Raw genomic sequence first — 6,026 nt, 5'->3', positions numbered from 1 at the left:
GAGACAAAGTGCAAGTTATTTGATATATAATTTAACAAGGTACCACAAAGTGATGGATTATAACAAAACGTTCTACTCTTGTTGATATTAATAAGATGTACACTATGTTAGCCAAGTATATGCGCTCTTCTGCAAAATAACAAAGCCAGCTTTGTGGTAGACCGTGATGAGACAGATGAAACAAACAAGCAATGACCTCCTGAGACCTTCATCTCCTGGTGCCTGCTAATTGACTTGCTATTGATCAACTTGTGGTCATTTTGATTTATAGGGAGAAGGACTTTTGGAGACACATTGTGGCATAGAGTGGAGTTTGATAAGAAGATTGTTGTGCTTAGGCAACACTGCAGTGACACTTTGTGTGTGTTTTTATCTCATGGGAATAATTATTTGCCTGTGTGCATAAGAGGACGCATGCGCTGTTTTTGCTGAATTTGTTTTAATTTGATTAATTTTAGTTTCAGGTTTTGTCAGGTTTCCATCCAATTGTTTCCAATTTACAGAAAATGTGCAAAACGGACATGCGACTTATGCCCGTTTCCATCTGTTCTTCTTTTGCGAATATTGAGAGGGGACTCCGCCGCTGTAGGTGGCAGTATACACCATAGGGATGTGATCCACCAGTAATTTAAAAGAAGAAGAAGAAGACCAGGAAGCGACTGCGCCGTGCGATGACGTCGTATGAGTTTGTTTTTGTAATTCTTGATAAACCGTAGCGTTTCTTTGCTGTTTTCCATCTTTAATTAATTCCCAAAAATTTCTGTTTTGTCGTCCCCCCAAGTATATATATATACGTATGTGTGTGTATGTATATATATACGTATGTGTGTGTATGTATATATATACGTATGTGTGTGTATGTATATATATATATATATATATATATATATATATATATATATATATATATATATATATATATATATATATACATACTACTACTACTACATACTACTATATACATACTATATATATATATATATATACATACACACACATACGTATATATATACATACACACACATACGTGTATATATATATATATACTTACTTTATCGTCCGACATTTCTTTGGGACTACAAACGTACGTGTGACGTAATATCTGGTCAAAATGTGCAACGTTTATCTGGTCTTGCCAGCGGTTATTCACAAAACCTGTTTTCATAGCCAAAATTCGCATTTTCCTTTTTTCGATACGCTTCAAAATCTACAATCTCTAAGTGTAAAAACTTTTTGCCGAATTTTGGCCCCTTTTCCAATTTCTAGTGTTACCATTCAGTTTAATTTTTTTGAAAATTCGAATAAAAATGGGTGGATAAAAACCCAACTACTGTGTCCCTTTTTCATGCCATGTCTGCTCCACATTTGCACCTTTTCTCTTCAGCCCTCTTCCCTGTGTCTATCAATCAGCTCCCCTGACCACACATTCCAAGGAATGTGTGGTCTAAGGCTTAGACCAATTCAAGGCTAGGTTTAAAGAGTGGAGTGCCGTTGGACTCCAGCGGGCATCTGTGCCTTCTGCTTGGAGGATACATTACATTAAAATGATCAAGTAGAAATGATGTTCACATTACTCTGCAATGACGTTGTTTTGGTCCATTGCGTTTGATTGAGTTTTGCATCAAACAGGGACAATGTCGTGTATTAAACCATTCTATTTTTTCTGTTCTATTCTTCTGTTATTTTGCGCTAGTATCCTAATCTATTTTAGAAATTATGAAGATTCCTTTTGTGATCATCTTTTTAACGTTAAATAAATATAATGTTGAATTTGCATCTTCCCCCCCATCCATCTTGAGTTACAAGCTTGACTCATAAGTCAAGGTAACAGTCGTTAACCACTGTAATTGGAATAGTCTGTGTGCATTTTCTGCTTACTTTAATGTGATGTCTAAGAATGAGTCCAAATGAATATAAAGTAGCCCAACCTACAGTATCTGCCAATGAACCACCTTCCAATCCTTCCTTTCGGGTTTATCTATATAAAACAGAGAAGACGAGGATGGTTTAAGATCGGAATGACATCGACAAAGGATATATGTAGCAGTGATCTTGTATGAAGTCGTTGCAAAGGATAACAGGCTTAGTTTAGAGTGAAGAACACGGAAGGGCTTTGGGTTGATTGCAGGCTGCGACAAGGAAAGGAGCGCGGAGATCAAGCCTCCCAAACACAACTCTTAAAGCTCGAAGGCTGAAAAAGACCGCCTGACAGCTCAGTCAAATTGCAGCTTAAAGAAGAATGTCAACAGCAGAAATGGACAATGAAACATTACCACTGATGCATCACTATCTTCCTCATAGGAAAAAAAAATGTCAGCATGGTGTGGAGTGGATTTAAAAAGTCTGCACCCCCCTTTTCAAATGCCAGGTTTTTGTGATATAAGACAGTGAAACCAAAATAAATCTTTTGAAACCCTTTATTCACGATAATGTACATGTATAAATTATAATTATAAACTGAGAATGTGTTGCACAAGTGTGCACACTCCTCTTGTAAAAAGGGCTTTTAAGTGACTTATCTGGATCACAAAAAGTTAGCATTTGAACAGGCGTGTGTCCAGTGTCATTTCAATAACATTTCTGCATGATCTTTCTAACGTCAGGAAAAATGTAAACATTTCTGTTATTTTGTATAAAGCTGATAATCGTGTTTCCCTCACAATGAGTGTTGTGTAATAGGCTGAAGATGAAGGGGGCACATTTTAAATTGCACTTTCATGCCAGGTTCAAAAGTGGCAGCCTCTCCCCACCAATGCATGATTTGGTATTGTACAACTTTTAAGAGGCGGACTCACCGATCGATTCCTCAACGCCACCTGCCAGAACAAACAAATGAAATCTCTCTTACTGTTGACATTGTCGTCTCTTGTTTCTTTCTTTTTGCGCTCACCTCAGTCCGTTGAAGGAAATTCTGATTATTCCACCGAGGTGGTTGATTTGTGTTCACCACCGCCTACTTGACTTCTTATTAGTAATAACGCAGTACCAACCAGTTGATGGATGCTGCCTTGGGCCTTGCGTGACTGCGTATGACTCTGCTACTTTTGCTGTTAGCTCATCATGACTAATGGAGTTCTGAATGAGTGCTGAGATAAACAAATAACACCCTTTCACAAGCCACTGACCGCCCAACATCACAATATTACCCGTGTCTAGCTTTCCAAACATCCATTTTATTGTACAGCATTTGGGCATCATTGATTTGTTTGTTCCAAGTCTTGCATTAATAGCAGCAGATGTATTTTTGTGATTTATCCCCTCTTCTCTGCTGTGTTAAACAATATGGAAAGCAAATGTGTTTGTACCATTTGTGGAGCTTTCTTATAAATGGAAATTTCCTACTGCCATTGCATGATGAGCTTCCAAAGTTAAATAGCAGAAATTAAAGCGAATGCACTGCGGGATTATGTTTAGCCTTCCCAAAAGCAAAACCCACAACAGGGAAGGCAATCCAGATGGATGGTGATCCACTTGTAGACAACCAAATGAAATTAAAAGTGTAAGCCATGCAGTCTCAAGACCACTAAAGAAGATTGGGGAATCAGGACCAGTGTCTTTAATCAAAATAGCTGTATACTTCTATTGTGTATTCTGTGTTTAATTAAATGGCGATATCCCTAATTGGAGAACAGTCCTCCTGTTGCTAAGGGACTTCCAGTGGAATAAAAACCCACTAAACTGCATTTGGCTTGTGTTTAACCAAGTATTCACCCTCTTTTCCAAACTGTCTGATGCAGATTTACACAGAAGGTCTGTCAGCTGAGGAATAGTCGCTTGCAAACAATCACTTCATATTTAAAGATCTTCACTTTCGATCTTTTATGGGATGATGTACACTTTAGTATTTGAGTTATATCTGTATATGCAAGAATTAAAGAAACAACAGTTCAGCTGGTCCGTCCTGCCTTTTTAGGCCCCCTCCCTCTATGGAATGAGCAAATTGTGGTGGCAATGAAGCTCCTGTTTGTAGAAAGCAACATCGGTTCTATTACTGTATGTGTCAAGGAGTGGGAAACGCAAATGGTTTTAACCCAATACAAAAAGATATATTCTGCATGCAGATCCTTTTATTGTTGTCTTTTAAACTAAAAACTCATTATAAGAAATGCCAGGACAGCTATGCCCTTTTGTTCACCGTCGATGCTCAGAGCTCAAACAAAGGAACAATGGTCACAGTAACGCACTCAGATTCATTGCTGATTTAGAGGGGTTTTCTCTCTCTTTCTCTTCTCTCTCTCTCTCTCTCTCTCTCTCTCTCTCTCTCTCTCTCTCTCTCTCTCTCTCTCTCTCTCTCTCTCTCTCTCTCTCTCAACCAGTGTTGCCACAGTAACCTTGAAAATTCCATCTCCAAATGAAACACCCTTCATTTTAACATACATTTAAAAACTCTTGAAGAGAAAGTGTTATTTATTTTCTCTTCAGCCTCCATTGAATTCCTTGATTGGTTAGGGTCGATATAGCTCAGCATCAGTTGGTGGAAAGGACATTACAGGAGCAAGAGGAACTAACTAGTGATGGCAAAATGAAGCTTCATGAAGCACTTGTGATATTTTTTGACTCCCCTAGATGATGCTCTTGGTTTAAATATGAAGGCTAGTGCAAAGGAAATTGATTACATTTCCACTGCATCTTTCAACCAAGAGTGCCATCTAGAGGAGTCAAAAAATATCACACTGAGTGAGTAGAAATATGAATGACTATAATATGTGTTTGTGTTTATTTGATTCCTATTCAAAATACTTTGATGTGAACGACTTTATATCGTCAATATCTGCTACAGACTTTGATTTGTCAACTTTTTCTGCTGGTTGTGTGCCTCGTGATTTTTTTTCTGTGAGGAAAAAAAAGTGTTTTGGCTTAAAAAAAAAAGGGTTGAAAACACAGATTTAGAGTGACTTTAGAGTAAAGTTCCAAGATAATTTTTTGATAATTTTTTGATAATTTTTGATAATTTTTGATAATTTTTGATAATTTTTTGATAATTTTATGATAATTTTTTGATAATTTTTTGATAATTTTTTGATAATTTTTTGATAATTTTTTGATATTTTTTTGATAATTTTTTGATAATTTTTTGATAATTTTTTGATAATTTTTTGATAATTTTTTGATGTGATTAGTTGGTAGACAATGGCGGAGGCACGTGGTGGCCAGGTGTGGCGACGTTCACACAAACAAAAGTTTATTATTATAAACCTTCAATATATATATTTTTTAAATCAACAAACTATGTCGGATCTGCGGGTATGTTTTTGGACACCGTTGTCATGTTGCCTGAATGTCAGCCTATGTTAGTGCTATGTTAGTCCATGAAAAGACTTGTTTTTGTTATTTATTTATTTCTATGTTTAATGTTCAGTGTTTTGAACAAATTAATGTGTGTAAAATCAACATGGTTTTTTTTCCTAAAATACTTGGTCATGAATTTCGGTGTTTGGTTTCCTTTTCTACTACTTATTGTGAACAAGTTAGTAACTGACATTTGCCTTATTGCCACCAAGTGTCAGAAAGCTCTATTGTAACTGAGCAACCCATTGACAATTGTAACAGCTCCAATGCATTGAATTCATAACATATGCTGTGAAGTTATTTTATGCAGCCCACTAGTCGGCGCTCAGAGCCCAAAGTCGGCATGCGAAAAGTATGGCTATTTAGACATTCCAGGTATGAACTTATGGCCACCCCTATATGAGTCGTGAAAAAATCCTGTCTACGCCTCTATTGGTAGATAAGGTAAGGAAGGTTGTTTATATTTGGCCAACAACCCAGTTTGATAGAGAAATGACTATTAGAACCAAACTCCAAGTGGTGGAGTATTTATCATCCAATCATGGCAATGACAAATAATTGAGCAGAGAGCCATTATTGCTGTGGTCCGGCCTCTCGGTGCAACTTGTTGATTGTGAGGATGACGGTTGAGGCGGTGTTCTCAGGCTGACACAAAAGTAATTGTCTGAGAAAAGCCTTTCAGTCAGTCGGGAAGAGGCTTTTGCTGAACCCGAGTATGCTTAAGGGAGAAAATGGAT

This window comes from Leptonotus elevatus, chromosome 4 (genome assembly GCF_054856555.1).
Source record: "Leptonotus elevatus isolate MCC_2025b chromosome 4, RoL_Lele_1.0, whole genome shotgun sequence".
NCBI lineage: Eukaryota > Metazoa > Chordata > Actinopteri > Syngnathiformes > Syngnathidae > Leptonotus > Leptonotus elevatus.
Note: the sequence above shows the minus strand (reverse complement) of the source record.